The 21,821-nt window shown below is 45.7% G+C and overlaps 2 long non-coding RNA genes across 2 annotated transcripts; one reads left to right on the top strand and one right to left on the bottom strand.

The window, feature by feature from the left end:
• Positions 1 to 610: 610 nt before the first annotated feature.
• On the bottom strand, positions 611 to 12,418 carry LOC140419291 (uncharacterized). Its single transcript, XR_011945676.1, has 2 exons — positions 12,343 to 12,418; positions 611 to 9,262 (listed from the first exon to the last, which is right to left on the bottom strand). It is a non-coding gene; the product is annotated as an uncharacterized lncRNA (long non-coding RNA).
• LOC140419292 (uncharacterized) lies at positions 12,201 to 20,662 on the top strand. Its single transcript, XR_011945677.1, has 2 exons — positions 12,201 to 12,264; positions 13,583 to 20,662. It is a non-coding gene; the product is annotated as an uncharacterized lncRNA (long non-coding RNA).
• The last annotated feature ends 1,159 nt before the right edge of the window (positions 20,663 to 21,821 follow it).

The raw sequence follows: 21,821 nt of genomic DNA on the forward strand, positions 1-21,821 counted from the left end.
TGAGAGTACCCCCCCCCCCCCCCCCCCCCCCATATCTAAAGCACGGTGTAAGTTTGGGTCTCCGTATTTCTGAAATGAGATAAGTGCATTAGAAGCAGTAGTGAGAAGGTTGACTCACCAGAATCCTGGAATGAAGGGGTTATCCTCTGAGGAAAGGTTTGACAGGTTGGGCCTGTATCCATTGCAGTTTAGAAGAATGAGAGATGATCTTATTTGAACACGAGACACTGAGCGAATTGACAGAGAGAATGCTGAGAGGATGTTTCCCCTTGTGGCAGAGACAAGGGGATACCGTTTACAAATCAGGGGTCTCCCATTTAAGATGCTGATGATAATTTTGCTCCCTGATGACTGTGGGTCTGTTCCCCAGAGGGTGGTGGAGGCAGGGTCACTGAATCCTTCAAGGCTGAATTTGTTTGATTCTTGACTGACAAGGGAGTGAAAGGGTGGAGAAGGAAAGTGGAGTTGAGACCACAATCAGATTAGCCCTGATTTCATTGAATGGTGGAGCAGGCTCGAGGGGCCGAATGGCTGACTCATGCTCCTAATTTGTATTGATGCTCAACACCCCCGCTTTCCCAAACTCTGAAACGATTCACAGTGATAACCCTTATTGGTGGCAGTGGTTAGATTTTATTCAGTATAAATAAGAGCTGACACAGTCTAATGTCTGAGCAGTAGTATCAAAGTGCAGCAGCATTACCATTACACTCTGGGTAGAAGCACCATCTCCATTGATTGTATTAAAGTCAGTTTCTCTCTGGAGTGTGTGTCAATGCCTTGATGATGTCACAATGTTGTCTCAATCCCTTGGACACATTAACCATTTCATATCATAGAATTTACAGTGCAGAAGGAGGCCATTCGGCCCATCGAGTCTGCAAGGTTCTTGGAAAGAGCATCCTACCCAAGGTCAACACCTCCACTCTATCCCCATAACCCAGTAACCCCGCCCAACACTTAGGGCAATTTTGGACACTAAGGGCAATTTATCACGGCCAATCCACCTAACCTGCACATCTTTGGACTGTGGGAGGAAACCGGAGCACCCGGAGGAAACCCACGCACACACGGGGAGGATGTGCAGAGTCCACACAGACAGTGACCCAAGCTGGAATCGAACCTGGGACCCTGGAGCTGTGACGCAATTGTGCTATCCACAATGCTACCGTGCTACCCACCATTTCAGCTGCCATGAAATGAAATTAATTAAATTCATTTCACCATGAATTTAAACTTGCTGTTTTTCACAAGTAACAAATCACATCTGCACGCTCACACTGCTATCCCAAAATCATGTCACACATTCTGAACTCTCAGATGTGCTGATGAAAAGACCAAAGTGAGTCTGTCATTCTTATCTCCCCCTGTTACGGTGCTGATATTTTATGTTGCGTCTGGATTTCTTTATAACAAAGTTCATGGACAAGGATGTAAACATTTCCAAGAGAAAGTGATCAACTCATTCATCCCATCTACACATTCCAGACATTCACTGGAATTTAGGTGAATACCAGATTGATATATCTCATTCAGACACACCCGAGGGAAAGTATTCCAATTCATTTATTGTCCAGGACAATATATTCACAATATCTTTAAAACAGAAATTGAACGTTCCTATGTGATTTCAGACATTAACTTATTCTGTTTGTTCTTTATAGTTGATGTCAGGCTGGGGATGTTCACATTGGAGCAAAGGAGGTTGAGGGGAGAGTTGATAGAGGTGGACAAGATTATGACAGGTTCAGATAAGGTGGATAAAGAAAAGCTGTTCCCATTCGCTGAAGGGCCAAAAATGAGGGGGATACAGATTTCATAGAATTTACAGTGCAGAAGGAAGCCATTCGGCCCATCGAGTCTGCACCGGCTCTTGGAAAGAGCAACAGGTTTTGGGTAAAAGATGCAGAGGGAATGTGAGGGAGAATATTTTAATGCAGCGAATGGTAATGACCTGGAACTGCCTGTGAGGAGGGTGGACATGAAGACAATAGAAGATTTCAAATGGAAACCAAATGGGCATCTGGGGATCTAAACTTGCAGGGCTACAGGGATAGATGGAACTGACTAGTTTGCTCCAGGGAGCCAACAGGGAATCAATAGGCTGAATAACCTCCTCTGATCTCATGACTGATCTCAAAATAACAATTGCAGCTGCTCCAGTCTCCCCAGCTCACTGAAGTCCCTCATCCCTGGTCCCATTCTCGTAAATCTCCTCTGCACCCTCTCCGAGAACTTCACATCTTTCCTAAAGTGTGGGGCCCATATATAGGGTTCCATTCTAGAGGGATCGAATTGAAAAGCAGGGAGTTATATTCAACTTGTTTAGATCCAGGGCTAGACAACACTGGGAACACTATTGTCAATATTGATGATCTCCATTTAGGAAAGGAAATAGAGGCTCTGGAAAAGGAGCTCTGCTGCACAGAAGGGCGGGAAAAAGAGTGGCAGAGCTATAGTGATAGGGGATTCAATTGTAAGGGGAATAGGCAGGCGTTTCTGCGGACGCAAACGAGAATCCAGGTTGGTATGTTGCCTCCCTGGTGCAAAGGTCAAGGATGTCTCGGAGCGGCTGCAGGGCATTCTGGAGGGGGAGGGTGAACAGCCAGCTGTCGTGGTGCATATAGGCACCAACGATATAGGTAAAAAACGGGATGAGGTCCTACAAGCTGAATTTAGGGAGTTAGGAGTTAAACTAAAAAGTAGGACCTCAAAGGTAGTAATCTCAGGATTGCTACCAGTGCCACGTGATAGTCAGAGTAGGAATGACAGGATAGCTTGGATGAATACGTGGCTTGAGAGATGGTGCAAGAGGGAGGGTTTCAAATTCGTGGGACATTGGGACCGATTCTGGGGGAGGTGGGACCTGTACAAATCGGACGGTCTGCATCTGGGTGGGACTGGAACCAATGTTCTCGGGGGGGTGTTTGCTAGTGCAGTTGGGGAGGGTTTAAACTAATGTGCCAGGGGGATGGGAACCGATGTAGGAAGTCAGTGGGGACAGAAACAAAAGGCAGGAAGGGAGAGTGTGTAAAGCATGACCAGAGAAAGCAGGGCAGAGAGCAAGGAAGGTCTACATTAAACTGCATTTATTTCAATGCAAGGGGCCTGACGGGCAAAGCGGATGAACTCAGGGCATGGACGGGCACATGGGACTGGGATATTATAGCTATGACTGAAACATGGCTAAGGGAGGGGCAGGACTGGCAGCTCAATGTTCCGGGGTACAGATGCTATAGAAAGGATAGAACAGGAGGTAAGAGAGGAGGGGGAGTGACGTTTTTGATTAGGGAGAACATCACGGCAGTACTTAGAGGGGATATATCCGAGGGTTCGCCCACTGAGTCTATATGGGTGGAACTGAAAAATAAGAAGGGAGAGATCACCTTGGTAGGACTGTACCACAGGCCCCCAAATAGTCAGCGGGAAATTGAGGAGCAAATATGTAAGGAGATTACAGATAGCTGCAAGAATAATAGGGTGGTAGCAGTAGGGGACTTTAACTTTCCCAACATTGACTGGGACAGCCATACCATTAGGGGCTTGGATGGAGGGAAATTTGTTGAGTGTATTCAGGAGGAATTTCTCATTCAGTATGTGGATGGACCGACTAGAGAGGGGGCAAAACCTGACCTCGTCTTGGGAAATAAGGAAGGGCAAGTGACAGAAGTGCTAGTGAGGGATCACTTTGGGACAAGTGACCATAATTCCATTAGTTTTAAGATAGCTATGGAGAATGATAGGTCTGGCCCAAGAGTTAAAATTCTTAATTGGGGCAAGGCCAATTTTGATGGTATCAGACAGGAACTTGCAGAGGTAGATTGGGGGAGACTATTGGCAGACAAAGGGACGGCTGGTAAATGGGAGGCTTTTAAAAATGTGTTAACCAGGGTGCAGGGTAAGCACATTCCCTTTAGAGTGAAGGGCAAGGCTGGTAGAAGTAGGGAACCCTGGATGACTCGAGATATTGAGACTCTGGTCAAAAAGAAGAAGGAGGCATATGACGTACATAAGCAACTGGGATCAAGTAGATCCCTTGAAGAGTATAGAGATTGTCGAAATAGAGTTAAGAGGGAAACCAGGAGGGCAAAAAGGGGACATGAAATTGCTTTGGCAAATAATGCAAGGGAGAATCCAAAGAGATTCTACAGATACATAAAGGGGAAAAGAGTAACTCGGGACGGAGTCGGGCCTCTTAAGGATCAACAAGGACATCTATGTGCAGAGCCACAAGAGTTGGGTGAGATCCTGAATGAATATTTCTCATCGGTATTCACGGTGGAGAAAGGCATGGATGTTAGGAAACTAAGGGAAATAAATAGTGATGTCTTGAGAAGTGTGCATATTACAGAGGAGGAGGTGCTGGAAGTCTTAAAGCGCATCAAGGTAGATAAATCCCCGGGACCTGATGAAATGTATCCCAGGATGTTGTGGGAGGCTAGGGAGGAAATTGCGGGTCCCCTAACCGAGATATTTGAATCATCGGCAGCCACAGGTGAGGTGCCTGAAGATTGGAGAGTGGCGAATGTTGTGCCCTTATTTAAGAAGGGCAGCAGGGAAAAGCCTGGGAACTACAGACCGGTGAGCCTAACGTCTGTAGTAGGTAAGTTGCTAGAAGGTATTCTGAGAGACAGGATCTACAAGCATTTAGAGAGGCAAGGACTGATTTGGGGCAGTCAGCATGGCTTTGTGCGTGGAAAATCATGTCTCACAAATTTGATTGAGTTTTTTGAGGGGGTGACCAAGAAGGTAGATGAGGGCAGTGCAGTAGACGTTGTCTACATGGACTTTAGCAAAGCCTTTGACAAGGTACCGCATGGTAGGTTGTTGCAGAAGGTTAAAGCTCACGGGATCCAGGGTGAGGTTGCCAATTGGATTCAAAATTGGCTGGACGACAGAAGTGGTTGTAGAGGGTTGTTTTTCAAACTGGAGGCCTGTGACCAGTGGTGTGCCTCAGGGATCGGTGCTGGGTCCACTGTTATTTGTGATTTATATTAATGATTTGGATGAGAATTTAGGAGGCATGGTTAGTAAGTTTGCAGATGACACCAAGATTGGTGGCACAGTGGATAGTGAAGAAGGTTATCTAGGATTGCAACGGGATCTTGATCAATTAGGCCAGTGGGCCGACGAATGGCAGATGGAGTTTAATTTAGATAAATGTGAGGTGATGCATTTTGGCAGATCGAATCAGGCCAGGACCTACTCAGTTAATGGTATGGCGTTGGGGAGAGTTATAGAACAAAGAGATCTAGGAGTACAGGTTCATAGCTCCTTGAAGGTGGAGTCGCAGGTGGACAGGGTGGTGAAGAAGGCATTCGGCATGCTTGGTTTCATTGGTCAGAACATTGAATATAGGAGTTGGGACGTCTTGTTGAAGTTGTACAAGACATTGGTACGGCCACACTTGGAATACTGTGTGCAGTTCTGGTCACCCTATTATAGAAAGGATATTATTAAACTAGAAAGAGTGCAGAAAAGATTTACTAGGATGTTGCCGGGACTTGATGGTTTGAGTTATAAGGAGAGGCTGGATAGACTGGGACTTTTTTCCCTGGAGCGTAGGAGGCTTAGGGGTGATCTTATAGAGGTCTATAAAATAATGAGGGGCATAGATAAGGTAGATAGTCAACATCTTTTCCCAAAGGTAGGGGAGTCTAAAACTAGAGGGCATAGGTTTAAGGTGAGAGGGGAGAGATTCAGAAGGGCCCAGAGGGGCAATTTCTTCACTCAGAGGGTAGTGAGTGTCTGGAATGGGCTGCCAGAGGTAGTAGTAGAGGCGGGTACAATTGTGTCTTTCAAAAAGCATTTAGATAGTTACATGGGTAAGATGGGTATAGAGGGTTATGGGCCAAGTGCGGGCAACTGGCACTAGCTTAATGGTAAAAACTGGGCGGCATGGACTGGTTGGGCCGAAGGGCCTGTTTCCATGCTGTAAACTTCTTTGATTCTATGAAAGATTCCAAGAATATACCAGAACAGAGCATTTTAATCCTCAGGAAAGACTGGGACTGCTTTTCTCTAGAAAGGAGAAGACTGAAGGGTGACTTGATGTAACACGATTATGCAGGGGTTCAACAATCCAATCAAAATTTCAGGAGAAACCTCTTTCCCCAGTGAATGGTGATAATGTGGAGCTCACCACCACAGCGAGTGGTTGAGGTGAACAGCATTAATACATTGAGGGGGAAGCTGGATACATACATGAGGGAGAAAGGACTAAAAGGAGATGCTGATGGGGGGAGATGAAGAGGGGTGGGTGGAGGCTCATGTGGAGCATAAATACTGACACAGACTAATTGAGCCAACTGGCTGCAGACTCTATGGAACAGAGACAAATGTATTTATTTTAGAACTACCTGTACTGGTGGGAAACATCTCTATTCCTCCCACTGTGAAGGCCAACATACCGTTCTATTGACATAGAAAATAGAAGCAGCAGGAGGCCCTACACAATTGCAGTAAAACAGGCCCTTTGAGCCAGCTCCATCATTCATTCTGATCATGGCTGATCATCAAGTTCAATACCCTGATCCCATTTTCCCCCTATATGCCTTGATCCACTTAGCCCCAAGAGCTATATCGAATTCCTTCTTGAAATTACACAATGTTTTGGCCTCAACAACTTTTGTGACAGCGAATTCCAGATTCACAACTCTGGGTGAAGAAATCTTTCCTCGCCTCAGTCCGAAAACGTTTACCCCTTATCCTCAAACTATGACCCCTAGGTCTGGGCTCCACCACCATCGGGACCATTCTTTCTGAATCTACCCTGTCTAATCCTTTTAGAATTTTGTAAGTTTCGATGAGATCCCCTCTCACTCTTCTAAACCCCAATAAATATAATCCTAACCGACTTAGTCTCTCCTCATATGAGTCCCACCATCCCAGGAATCAGCCTGGTGAAACTTCACTGCACTCCCTCCAAAGCAAGAACATGCTTCCTCAGATAAGGATACCAAAACTGAACAAAATACTCCAGGTGTGGCCTCACCAATGCCCTATAAAACTGCAGTAAAATACCTCGATTCCTCCCGTTATGAAGGCCAACATACCATTTGCCTTCTTTCCTGCCTGCTGTACCTGTGTGCCTACTTTCAGCGACTGATGCACGAGGACACCAAGGGTTCGCTGAGGATCCACCTCTCTCAAATTACACCCATTCAAATAATAATCTGCCTTCCTATTTTTGCTACTGAAGCGGCCATCCACATTATACTGCATCTGCCATGAATGCATCACACACTCAGCTTGTCAAAATCCTGCTGAAGCATCTCTGCATGCTCCTCACAGCTCACCCTCAGAAGCCATTTGGCCCATCAAGTCTGCACCGACCCTCTGAAAGAGCACTCCACCCGAATCGACTCACCCACCCTATCCCAATAACCAAACCTACACATCTTTAGACACAAATGGGCAATTTAGCATGGCCACTCACCCAACCTGCACATCCTTGGACACTTAAGAGGCAATTTAGCATGGTTGGTGGACCTCAAAAGAGTGGCCAATCCACCTAACCTGCACATGTGGACTATGGGAAGGAACTGGATCACTTGGAGAAAACCCATAAAGTGCAAACTCCACTCAGGCAATCACCCAAGGCCAGAATTGAACCCTACATGGGATGAAATAAGTGTCCTTCACCAGCTTTTGTGGATATTTCAGTGGGAATGTGCTCTTAAGACTCAACATCAGCCCACTGGAAGCAAAGTCGGGAGACCGACCAGCAGAAAGAAACCCTCCCGCTTCACCAACTGTGAGCATGTCAGTCCTGGATGTGATTAACAGCAGCAATAACAGCAGAATCCAACCCCTGTAATCGCATGTGAACTCGCTGATGTGTCTGCAGGTTGGCTGACTGTGTGAATCCCTTCCCACAAACAGAACAGGTGAATGGTCTCTCCCCGGTGTGAACTCTCTGATGTGTCAACAGGCTAGATGACTGAGTGAATCCCTTCCCACACTGAGAGCAGAGGAATGGCCTCTCCCCAGTGTGAACTCGCTGGTGTTTCAACAGGGTGGATGAATCTCTGAATCCCTTTCCCCACACAGTGCAGGTGAATGGCCTCTCCCCAGTGTGAATTCGCTGGTGAGAGAGCAGGGTGGAGGACTGAGTGAATCCCTTCCCACATTCGGAGCAAGTGAATGGCCTCTCCCCAGTGTGAACTCGCTGGTGTTATCAGCAGCTTGGACAACTGAATGAATCCCTTCCCACATTCTGAGCAGGTGAACGGCCTCTCTCCAGTGTGAACCGGCTGGTGTGTCAGTAAGTGGGTTAACTGAGTGAATCCCTTCCCACACTGAGAGCAGGTGAATGCCCTCTCCCCCGTGTGAACCCGTTGGTGTTTCTGTAGATTGGATGAATTAGTAAATCCTTTGTCACACTGGGAGCAGGTGAATGGCTTCTCCCCGCTGTGAACTCTCTGGTGTGTCTGCAAATGGGATAACAGAGTGAACGCCTTCCCACATTCAGAGCAGGTGAACGGCCTCTCACCAGTGTGGACTCGCTGGTGTGACTGCAGGTTGGATGATCGACTGAATCTCTTCCCACAATCACAGCAGGTGTATGGCCTCACCCCGGTGTAAACTCGCTGGTGCATCAGCAGGTTGGATGAATCACTGAACCCCTTCCCACAGTCAGAGCAGGTGAACGGCCTCTCTCCAGTGTGACTGCGCCTATGTATTTCCACCTCAGACGGAGCTTTGAATCCCTTCCCACAGTCCCCACATTTCCACGGTTTCTCCATAGTGCTGGTCAACTTGTATCTCTCCAGGTTCGATGATCAGTTGAAGCCTCGTCCACACACAGAGCACGGGTGCAGTCTCTCCCCGCTGTGAATGGTGTGATGTTTTGTCAGGATGTGTAACTGGTGAAAGATCTTTCCACAGTCAGGCACACTCTCTCAGGTGTGTGCTGTGTGTATCTCATTGCTTTTCCAGCCACACTGATCCTTCCACAGTCAGTTCACTGGAACTCTCGCACTCGGGTGTGTGTTGTGTGGGTCTCGGTGCTTTTCCAGTCACACTGATGTTTCCACAGTCAGTTCACTGGAACACTCTCACTCGGGTGTATGTTGCACGTATCTCGTTGCTTTTCCAGTCGCACTGATGTTTGAAACCTTTAGAAGCTGACAGTTCGGACGAATATTTCTCCTTCTAGACTCAAAGACCGATGATATTCAGGTTCCAGGGAATCGAGTGACTGTCAGATCGAGACGTGACGTTTGAGACTTCTGTTTGTAATTCTTCCTCATCTAATATCCTGTAAAAACAATTTAGAAAATTCATCGCTGTCAGTACAGGGTAGAAACTCAGAACAGATAATTCTAGTTCCTATGGAACATTCTTTCCTCTCTTATTCCCCGAAAGCTGCAAATCTCCATCCCACACATGCTCCCTCCATTCTTACTCTGCTGGATCCCGGTGGTGTGCCACTCGACACTGGCTTCCAGTCACTAAAGCAGCCATCTGTCATCACCCTCTGGCTGCGACAGCTAAGTCAATTTTGAATCCACCTTATCATGTTACCTCTATCCCATGAGCTTTTGCCTTCTTTATAAAGTCTCTTGTTTGGGATCTTGTCAAAGGCTTTGCTGAAATCCAGCAAACTGCATCAACACAGCCGGTCACATAAAAAATAAATTCAAAATTTGTTCAGCATAACTTCTCTCTGACAATGCCACGCTGACTATTCCTGATCAAATCTTGCCCTCCAAGTGAAGACAAGTCTCTCTCCTTCTGAATTTTCTCCAATATTTTCCCTACCACTGACGTAAGACTAACTGGTCTGTAGTTCCCTGGCTTATCTCGACAACCTTTCTTAAATAGCTGTTCTCCAGTCCTCTGGCACCCCACTGTGGCCAGAGAGGAATTAAAAATTTGGATCAGAGCTCCTGCAAACTCCTCCCTCATCTCTCACAGCATCCTGGGACACAGTTCATCCAGACTTGGAGATTCGTCCACTTTTAAGCCTGCCAACACTATGTCACTCCCCACGTCAATTTGCTCAGGAACCTCAGTCTCGCTGTCCGAGTTCCATATCTACCTCCTCATTCTCTTGGGTGAAGACAGATGTGAAGTACTTGTTCAACTCCCAACCAATGTCCTCTGGCTCCACCCACAGATTGCCCCTTTGTCCCTAATGGGAACACTATTCTTGATCTAATGAAAGATCATGCTGACCTGAAACATTAACTATGTTTCTCTCCACAGACGCTGCCCGATATGCTGAAGGTTTCCAGCATTTTTTTAAAATTTAAATGATAGCAGTCCAGGTGGTGTCTAACCAGGATTTTATATATCTCAGTGCTTCTCCAGTCACACAGATACTGGAAATCTTTACCGACAAACAGAATAGACCAGAAGAAATAGGGACAGGCGTTAGCCATTCAGCCTTTGAGCTGCTCCACAATTTAATGAGATCAGAGCTTTTCTCACACTCACTAAGTCCACTTTCCTACCTTCTCTCTATTCCCCTTAATTCCCCAACCGATTAAAAACATCTCAATCTTAGCCTTGCAACTGATCAAGGACTCGGCCTCCACGTTACCCGGGGTAAATAATTCCAAGATTCAGCAGTTTGAGAGAATTCTTTCCTCATTTGGCAGTCCCTCATCTTTCCTTAAAGAAGGTGATCAAGACTGTACCGTGTTCTAAACGTGGCCTCACTGGCTGCTTGTGCAGTTGCAGCAACAGCACTTTGCTATTAGACTCCATCTTCCTTGAAATAAACAATAATAATCTTTATTAGTGGGACAAGTAGGCTTAACACTTCACTGAAGTTACTGTGACAATCCCCTAGTTGCCACACTCCGGCACCTGTTCGGTTACACTGAGGGAGAATTCAGAATGTTCAATTCACCTAACGAGCACGTCTTTCAGAGCTTGTGGGAGGAAAACCGGAGCACCCGAAGGAAACCCACCAAGACACGGGGAGAACGTGCAGACTCCGCACAGTGACCCAAGCTGGGAATCGAACCCAGGTCCCTGGCGCCGTGAAACAACAGTGCTAACCATTGTGTTACTGTGCCACCTGATAACTCAGGTGGGAGGGGGCTTTGTTTATTCTGCCCTCTTTCCCAAGGCAGCAGGAGGTGTCGAAAGAGTCAGTGGATGGAAGAGGGTTGGGAAGTGGGTGAGAAGAATGGATGGGAGGACACCAAGATCCCGCTGTACAAAAGCATTTTGAAGTTTCTCTTCATTTAGATAATATGTTGCCTTTTTATTCAAATTTGGCCCACTCACCCAACCTATGCATATCCATTAGTTTATTTCATATTTCCTCCTGCAACTTGTTTCCCCACCCATTTCAGTGTCATCTACAAATTTGGATACTGTCTATTCTATCTGTCCCATAATCATTAATATAGGTTGTAAATAACTGGGGCCTGAGAACCAAACCCTGAGGCACACCACTGGTTACAGCTTGCCGACCAGAAAAAGACAGATTAATCCTCACTCTGCTGTCGGTTGGTTAGCCAATCCTCTATCCAAGCGATATCATTATTGGTTAAAGCGCCTGACTCGAAACAGGAAATCCTGGGTTCGAAATCCAGTGGTGTCTATTCTTTATTTTAAGGACGGCACAGTAGCACAGTGGTTAGCATTGACCCGGATTTGATTCCCGGCTTGGGTCACTGTCTGTGCGGAGGCCGTACGTTCTCACCTTGTCTGCGTGGGTTTCCTCCGGCTGCTCCGGTTTCCTCCCACAAATCCTAAAAGACGTGCTGTGAGGTTATTTGGACATTCTGAATTCTCTCTCTGTGTACCCGAACTGACGCCAGAATGTGGTGACTAGGGGATTTTCACAGTAACTTGATTGCAGTGTTCATGTCAGCCCACTTATGACACTAAAAAAGATTATATATTACATTACCTGTCAACCCCCTTGTTTATAACCTTTTGTGAGGCACCTTATCAAATGTATTCTGGAAGTCCAAATACATCTACATTACCCCCAATATCCATTTGGCTTGTTACATCTTCGAAGAACTTCAACAAATGATTCAAACACGATTTACCCTTCGCAAAACCATGCTGACTCTGATGGACCCCTCACCTGATACCTCACAATGCCCGGGGAATGATTGACGGCATGTCCGGACCAATGGAAGCAGCAGGCCCGAACTGGAGCAGCTGGTCCTCCAACCAATCACAGTGAATGGGGGGGGGGGGGGGGCTGAATGAAGCATGCGCAGTTTGATTAATGGCGATGAGAAGAAGGTTCTTTCTCCGATTCACAATCCGTAAAGGTGGGAATGGCAGGTCAGTGGGATCAGCCCGGTCGTTAGGCACAGTTCGTAAACATATTATAGAAACAGGAAACCCGGAAAAATAACCTACCAATACCAGGTGACCTGAGCGGAGGCTGCAGCTTTCTCACAGATAGATCGAAGCGGCCGCCATCTTTGTTCCGAACTGGCAACAATGCGCATGCGCACACCTTTTTAATTGCGTACACGCGCGCCCAACATATCTTTATTGGAGCAGACTGCAGGTTCAGTCGCCATCATTGTTGGGGGCAACATTTTAAAAATGGTTCTTCATGTCAGAATGTCATCAAACTGTTTCACTCTGAGTTACAAATTGTTATTTATGGGAAAGAACAATGATACGTATCCAGAGCTGTGACAATAATTCGTATTTATATTGTGCCTTGAACAGAATAAAATATTAAGACTTTTCAGAGAAACATTACAAAATAGGTGATCTTGATGATGATGTGGATATGTGTTTGGGAGCTCATCTGGGGTGCAATATTTCACCATTGTTGTGAACAGTTTGCTTCAGCCTCAGACATTTGGCAGGGACAGACAGGGATGGAGTTTGTCGAGGGGACGGAAGTGAATGGGTTTAAACTTCTCAATATTTAAATGGAGGAAATTTCTGCTCCTCCAGTACTGGATGTCAGACAAGTTCAGACATGTCTTGGAAGGGAACTTGCAGGTCGTGATGTTCACACACATCTGCTGTCCTGGTCCATCCAGGTGGCGGAGGTTTCGGAGATTCTGTCAAATTGTGATTCTGTTGTAAGTTGAGAAAATACCTCTCCATTGCCCCTGTCACTCCCATTCCCTTCTCTCTCTCCCTTTCCCTCATCATTTCTGTCTCTGCACCACGACTCACTCTTTTTCTCTCCCTCTCTGTCTTTCTTGTCACATGTATTCCCTAGCACAGAGGATTGTGGATATTCCATCACTGAATATATTTAAGGTTAAGATGGTGAGATTTTTGGTCTCTCCGGAAGTCAAGGAGATGGGGAGCTGGCGGGAAAGGGGAATGGAAGACCAAGATCAGCCACAATCGTGTTCAATGGCAGAGCAGGTTCAACGGGCCGAATGGTCTACTTCTGCTCCTATTTCTTGTGTTCTTGCAAAGGTGGGTATAGGTCATGTGGCAGGTTGCCTTTCCTGAAGGACAATAGTGAGCCAGTTCGGTTTTTATGACAATCCAGCAGGTTTTCATGGTCACTTTTTCCCAGTGCCGCCCCCACAAATGACCAGATTAATTGAGGTCAATTTTACAATCTGCCTTTGTGTTTTTGTGGGTTCGCTCTCACTCCCTTTTTTTTGTTTTAAATCAGTTTGACAGAGTGTTACAAGGGGAAGATTTGCAGTCAGGAAACTCAAACCAAACATTGCATCAGGATCTGAGGATCGCCCAATTTGTTGCAACCTGAACATCGGTGAATTTTGAACATAGAAGGAAAAAGCACGGTTCTCAGTGAGGAGAAACCATGGGAATGTGAGGAGGGATTCAGATCCACATCTCAACTGGAAATTCATCATCCAAGACACTCTGTGGAGAGGTCATTCACTTGCTTTGATTGTGCGAAGAGATTCTCTCGATCATCCAGCCTGCTGCAACACCAGCAGGTTCATACCGGGGAGAAACCATTCAACTGCTCCCTCTGTGGGAAGGGATTTGCTCAGTCGTCCAACCTGCTGAGACACCAGCTAGTTCACACTGGGAAGAGACCATTTATTTGCTGAGAGTATGGGAAGGGATTCACTTGGTCATCTGACTTAATGCCGCACCAGCGAGTTCATACGGACAAGAGACCATTTAAATGTCCAGATTGTGGGAAGTGCTATAAATGTTCCCGGGACCTGATACTCCATCAACGAGCTCACACCAACGAGCGACCGTTTAGGTGCACTCACCGTGGGACTGGGTTCAAGCAGTCATCTCAACTCCGTGAACACCAACGCACTCACACTGGGGAGAGGCCTTTCACCTGCTCCCTGTGTGGCAGTGGGTTCAGTAGGTCATCAAACCTGTGGACACACCAGCGCAGTCACACTGGGGAGAGACCTTTCACTTGCTCTGAGTGTGGGAAGGGATTCACTCAGTTATCCACTCTGCTGAATCATCAGAGTGTTCACAATGACAAGAGACCATTTAAATGCACAGACTGCAGGAAGTGCTGCAAAAGTTCCCGGGAACTGCTCCACCATAAACGTGTTCACATTGATGAGAAACCTTTTAAATGCCCAGACTGTGAGAAGTGCTTTAAAAGTTCCGGGGAACTGATGCGTCATCAGCGTATTCAGACTGATGAGAAACCGTTCCAGTGCTCTTACTGCGGAACTGGGTTCAAGACATCATCTGACCTCACTGTACACCAGCGAACTCACACTGGGGAGAGACCGTTCACCTGCTCCCAGTGTGGGAAGACATTCACTCAGTCATCCAGCCTGCTGGCACATCAGCGAGTTCACACGAGGGAGAGGCCGTACACCTGCCCCAAGTGTGGGAAGAGATTCACACAGTCATCCAACCTGATGAGACACCAGCGAATTCACAAGTAATTACAGTGAGTGGACATGCTGATCAGCTGCTCCCCTCCCTTCCACTAGCTCCACCGGGCCAAACTGTCTCTAAAAATCCCCCTTGTCTGAGTGTGAACTCGGATCTATCTCCGGTTGCTCTCCGATCTCCTGTCATGTCCTGTTCAATCTCATCTTGATTACAAGACCTGCCTTCTGCTCCCTTGACCCAATTCTCACTAAACCGCTGACCATCCAACTTCCCCACATTAATTGATATCGTTAACAGTTCTCTCTCGCTTCTGGCTTTGCCCCTCTCACTTTTAAATACACGATCTTCACCTTTCCTGAGAAAACAACCTTTGACCCCAACTTCCTGCAAAGTACCACCCCATCTCCAAACTCCCTTTCCTCACCAACATGGTGTCCCCCAAGGATCTATCCTTGGCCCCTCCTATTTCCCATCGACATGATGGCACTAGAATCCATAGAATCCCTAAAGTGCAGAAGGAGGCCATTCGGTCGCTCAGGATTACACTATATGCCTGAAAAAGTGCGCTAGCTAGGCCCATAACCTCACCCTATCCCCATAACACCACCTAACCTGCACATCTTTGGACTGTGGCAGCACCCGCAGGAAACCCACACAGATTTGGGGAGAACGCACAAACTCCATACTGACAGTCATCCAAGGCCAGATTCAAACCCGGTCCCGGTTTCTTCGGGTGCTAAAGTTTCCTCCCATAAGTCCCGAAAGACGTGCTTGTTAGGTGAATTGGATGGGAATAGAGGGATATGGACCCAGGAAGTGTAGAAGATTTTAGTTTAGACAGGTAGCATGGTCAGCACGAACTTGGAGGGCCGAAGGGCCTGTTCCTGTGCTTTCCTTTGTTCTATTCTGAATTCTCCCTCTGTGTACCTGAACAGGCGCCGGAATGTGGGGACTAGGGGCTTTTCATAGTAAATTTATTGCAGTTTTAATATACGCCTACTTGCGACAGTAAAGATTATTTTTTTTAAAATTTAAATTAAATTAAATTTTCCTACTGGAGCTGATGAATGGTGGCCATAGTTCCCACAATCCCCCGCGGCCCAGAGACCGCTCGATGCAACTGGCTCATTCCGCATGCTCCAGGCCCAGCCAGCCGCGGGGCATTATGGATGGCTCCTCTGTTCCGCGTCGGAGAGGACCGGGAAGCGGTGGTGTAGATGGGCTGCAGTAAACTGGTCAGGATATGGAATCCCAGGGGGAGCGATGGAGCCAGCTCTGGACGGGGAGAGTTTCTCAACTCCTCAGTGAACGCCGCAAACCCTAAATAAGACGCTGCCGGAGCGAGTTTGTTGGTCCGGTTCCTGACCCTAGGATCAGGGCCAGGTGAACAGCCGCCATGATGGTTCAGAGAAAGGAAGAGCGCATGCGATGGCGTCTGGGTGACGCAAGAGAGAATGGGCAGAACTTTCAGGGTCTCTTTTTCAACTGGGTCCTAGTGCCCGGAACGAATACACCTCAGAATAGTTTAAAATTGTTAATTGGAACTGCCTCACAGCGACTGAGACCCAGATTCGAATCCGAACTTGGGTGGCTGTCGTTGTGAAGTTTGCACATTCTCTGTGTCTGCCTGGGTTTCTTCCGGTGCTCTGATGTCCTCCCACAACCCAAAGATCTGCAGGTTAGGTGGGGTTATGGGGATAGGGTAGGGGAGTGGGCTTAGGCAGGATGTTCTTTGAGAAGATCATCTTTGCTGCACAGAGGGGTCTGGGCTAGCCGGAGCGGCTGGTCTGCTCCTGATCTGTTTAAAACACCAATTTGTAGATCCCTATGGGGGGAGAATGTAGGGCTTCCTCTGGCTGCTCGCCTCTCTTCTGTGGTCTTGTCCATGTTCAGGTGGCCCTGGAACGGAAACATGAGGTGTCCTCCAGTACACTTGACACCTTCCACAACTGTTGGTACCTCAGGGTGCAGAGTGCTTCTGAGACACTGAAAACAACATTCTGGTTTGGTTAAAAAGTTTTCCTTGTTTTTGTTGTGATTTTGCCTTCTTTTACTTTGATTGGGCAACATATTTGGGGAAATAAGAGAGAGAAGAATATTCCATAGAAATTCCATAGTCAACTCCTTTTAAAGGGGATTGGAAGGAGAGGATTTCACACATTCACGATGAGTTGAATATCACCAGCCTTTGATGTCGGAAAGGATCTGAATTATCAGTGTGACTGGAAAAACACCGAGAGCCACACTGACACACACCCAAGTGAGAGAGTTCCAGTGACCTGACTATGGAAAGGGCTTCAACTATTACACAACCTGAAAAAAAATCATATCATTCACAGCGGGGAGACACCGTACAATTATTCCTTGTGTCAACGAGGCTTTAACTGATTATCCAATCCAGTGACACCATGGTGAAACCGTGGAAATGTGGGAAGGGTTTCAGCTCCCCATCTGCACTAGAAACTCATAAACGCAGTCACACTATAGAGAAGTTGTTCACTTGCTCCACCTGTGGAAAGGAATTCACTCAGTCATCCAGCCTAATGACACACCAGCGAGTTCACACTGGAGAGAAACCCTACGATTGCTCTCAGTGTGGGAAGACCGTCCGGTGTTCATCCCACCTCACTGAACATCTACGGGTTCACACTGGGGAGAGACCATTCCACTGCTCTGAGTGCGGGCAGAGGTTCACTTGTTCTTCCCACCTCATTCTACACAAGCGTGTCCACACTGGTGAGAGGCCGTACGTCTGCTCTGTGTGTGGGAAGGGATTTATTAGATCATCACATCTTCTTAGACACCAGCGTGTTCACACTGAAGAGAAGGCATTCACCTGCACGGAGTGTGAGAAGAGTTTCACTAATTTACCTAATTTTCTGAATCACCAGCGAATTCACAATGGAGAGAAACCCTTTACCTGCGCTGAGTGTGGGAAGGGATTCGCTGCAAAATCGCAGCTTAGGACACATACACTTGTTCACACTGATGAGAGACCATTTCATTGTTCTGACTGTGAGAAGAGCTTTAAAAGCAGAAGGGAGTTGATGAACCACCAGCGAATCCATTCCGGGGCGAAGCCGTTCACCTGCCCCGTGTGCGATAGAGGATTCACTCAGCCATCCACTCGTCTGAGTCACCAGAGAGTTCACATGTGATTACAGGGATTGGATTCCTCCACTCAGGAATGAACCATGTTCATTCTGACAGTACAGATTTATTTTCCTTGATGTTAAACTCCAGCCCAGTTCATGGGATTAACAGAATGGACATGAATTGCATTAAACACAGTGTTGGAGTCCTTGATTTCTGTAAGATAAGAGGAGACAAATTGATGTCCTGTTACCGACTGTTCCATTGTTGGGTCTTTTCTCCTTTGTTAATGGAACACTTGGATTTATATAGCGCCTCTCACAAATTCAGGATGTCCCAAAGTGCTTTCCAGACAATGAGGTTCTTTTGAAGTGTAGTCACTGTTGTAATGTAGGAAATGCAGCAGCCAGATTGTGTACAACAGGCTCCTACAAACACAAATAAGATGCTGGAAATACTCAGCAGGTCGGGCAGCATCTGTGAAGCAAGAAAGTGAGTTCAAAACAGAACTATGATTATGACCAGATTATCTGTTCAGTGCTCATCACCGAGGGCTTTATATTGAGCAGTTCACCCGAGAGAACTTCCTTCGAAATATCACCAAGGGAACTTTTACGTCCAGCTGCAAGAGCAGATGGGGTTATATTGGAAGGTTTCCTCTGAAAGTCATTGCAGTATTCCCTCAGTACTGTGCTGTATTCCCTCAGTACAGTGCTGTATTCCCTCAGTACAGTGCTGTATTCCCTCTGTACAGTGCTGTATTCCCTCAGTACTGTGCTGTATTCCCTCAGTACAGTGCTGTATTCCCTCAGTACAGCATCGGAATACCAGCCGGATTTTATGGTCAGGTTTCTGGAGCTGAAGTTGAACCCACATCATCCTGACTCAGATGGGAACGTAACTACTGAACAATAACACCTCATCGTTAACTCGAGATTATTTCCGCTCTCTCATCCTTGGTTGCTCTCCTGAACACATTAATCCATTGGGCTCTCGGACAAATCCAAGTGGATTCAACAGGTTTCCAGGGTTCGTGCTGATGCTACAGCAAGAGATCGAGAAGGTTTTTATTTCTGAATTCAAGAACTGGCATCAAGTATCACAACATGGTGACAATTTGAACTCAAGGCTTTGCCTTTCAAAGACTTTGGCCTTAACCATTCAGGCCATTTGTTACTTTTTGAGAGAAAGAGCTTGAGCTGGAACTTGCCTCCAAACCAATTGCCAAGACTCTTGATTCTGATGTAAAAATACCATTTAAAACCAGCAAGTCGGCATAATTGTTGCCAAAATTGCTAAAGTAAAATTATAGCTTTTCTATTTCAAACTTCGAAAGGGAGATTTACCTGAAGCTGAGAGGGATTATTAAATATTCAGAACAAAACCTGATGACAAACAGTCTGGGTGGTTCCCGGGAATCGGAAAAGAAAGTTTCCTTTCGGGAAATAAATTGAAGATTAAGAAAACCCGCCAGCCCCACAATACGGCAAATTGAATTTGAACTAATTTTGAAAATAAAAACATCTAAACTATTGATACCTGGAATCAAATTACAATGTCTGATTCCTGTTTTAAAGGTAGAAGGAATACTGGACAGTAACATTTCTCTAAGCCTCATGAATGAGATATCTAATGGGATGTGTAAAATTATATAAGAGCAAGCGATTGAGCACAGGAATAAAGTTAAGGAAAAATAACCCCACTAAATGAGAATTGGAATACCTCACTGTGGGTGTAGTTCAGTGGAATATATCAATGTGGTATTGATGTATATTTTAATAAAAGGAAAGTGTAGATGAGACTAATAAATTGATGGCTCTCTTGGAGATGTTTGTATCGTTGTGGATGAACTTTCAAAGAGAATTGCATTTGATAAAATGGCCAATGCCAAAGACATTGAAGCATTCAGGGGGAGATGAGCAAAAATATTTACAGACACATATAAGTGGGACTAGGCAGTAAATGATTCATTTTCAGGTGAGCTACATTTTATATTTACTGAAGTAAGCTAATAAGATCAAGGAAGCCATTTTGAAACTAACATTTAAATGAAAAGGGCATTTTGTATTCAGCAATTGATCGGTTATATTAATCAATGATGTGTATTAATTATTCACTAGTCAGAAACAAATTATTAATTAAGTAGTGTGCCTCAGTTGATTTTAATTGACGATTTAATAATCTGTTAGTGGTTGTGTTAAAAGACTTGGTTGTACCTAAAACTGTGTAAGCCTGTTTTAAATTCTATATTACAGCTTCTGTGAGAAGGAATGTATGATCTGATCTGATGGTTAGCAACAAGTCTTCATTCCCTTGGTAACCTTATTTGTAACTGGAAAGTCACACAATGATGGGAGGGATACATTAAACATTCCCACTGTATCCCGATCTGCAACATTTACCCAAATGGTTAAAACCCAATCAAACTGATTCAGGTATAAAATTGACCAACCATTGAGTTCTAATTAGTTTATTCAAACTGAGGGAGGATCTACTTAGGTACTTAATACCCGAGGAGAAGGTCTGTTGCCAGCCAAGTACTGGAATCCCCAAAGCAAGGTTCCCATCAGAATTGTTGTCAAAGAAGGGGTACCAGAGGGATTATGTTTTTACAGCCTGATCAACCAAGAGAAATGGTAAAAGTCTGTTTTGTGTTAATAAGTTTCCCCTTTTCCTTCTGTATCGATCAGTTTCCCCTTTTCCTTCTGTATCGATCAGTTTCCCCTTTTCCTTCTGTATCGATCAGTTTACCCTTTTCCTTCTGTATCACTATGTATCTTTTTTTTTAAAATACATTAGTTTCAATTTACCATCTGAAATTCCTGATTTCCTAACGTCAAGTCTTGTTCAAACTAAAACAATCGAGTGAACTGTTTATAAACACTGGTGGATTGGTTGATTGCAATTAGACTTAAACAATTCTATGTTTTAATATGAGATCACCTGAAAGTCGATGAATTGTCTGCATTGGATGGAACCCTTGTAGCCTCATGTGAGGATATCGGTGTGAGTGTGCAGCTGTGATTTGTCAAATGTAAAATAACTTATTCAGAAATGGTTTGTGAAATTCACTGAAGAATGAATCCCAGACATGTTCAAACTGTGTCTGAGGCCAAACTAGTTTCAGCTGATGCTTCATCAATGACCGGAGTCCCATGATAAGGTCAAAAGACGGGATGCTCGCTGATGACTGCACAATGTTCACCATTTGCGACTCCTCAGTTACTGAAGCGTCCATGGCCAAATGCAGCGAGATAATATCTAGGTTTATACAGACAAGTGATAAGTTGCATTTGTGCCACAAGTGCCAGACTCTGACCACCTCCAACAAGAGAGGATCTAACTATTGCCCCATGACATTAAATAGCATTACCATCATTGAATCCCTCACTGTCAACATCCTAGGGGTTACCATTGACCAGAAACCAAACTGAACTAGCCATAAATATTGTGGCTGCAAGAGCAGATCAAAGGCGAGGATCCTACGGCAAGTAACTCACTTCCTGACTCCCTAAAGCCTGTGCACCATCTACAAGACACAAATCAGGAATATAATGGAATACTCCCCACTTGTCTGGATGGGTGCAGAACCAACAACACTCAAGACAAGGACAAAGTAACCCACTTGATTGGCACCCTATCCACAAACATTCACTCCCTTCACCACGTATGAAAAATGGCAGCTGTGTGTACCATCTCCAAGATGCACTGCAGTAACTCACCAAGGCTCCTTAGGCAGCACCTTCCAAACTCAGGATCTCTACCATCTAGAAGCAGAATGGCAGCAGGTACCTGGGAACCACCACCTGGAAGCTCCCCTCCAAATCACTAACCATTCCTATTTGGAAATATATATATTTGAAAATATATATTACTGGCAACATCGAGGGCCAGGGCCTGTACTGCACTGTAATGTTCTATGTTCTATGTCACTGGGTCAAAATCCTTGCACTCCCTCCATAACAGCA

Source organism: Scyliorhinus torazame, chromosome 5 (genome assembly GCF_047496885.1).
Source record: "Scyliorhinus torazame isolate Kashiwa2021f chromosome 5, sScyTor2.1, whole genome shotgun sequence".
In the NCBI taxonomy this organism is placed as follows: domain Eukaryota; kingdom Metazoa; phylum Chordata; class Chondrichthyes; order Carcharhiniformes; family Scyliorhinidae; genus Scyliorhinus; species Scyliorhinus torazame.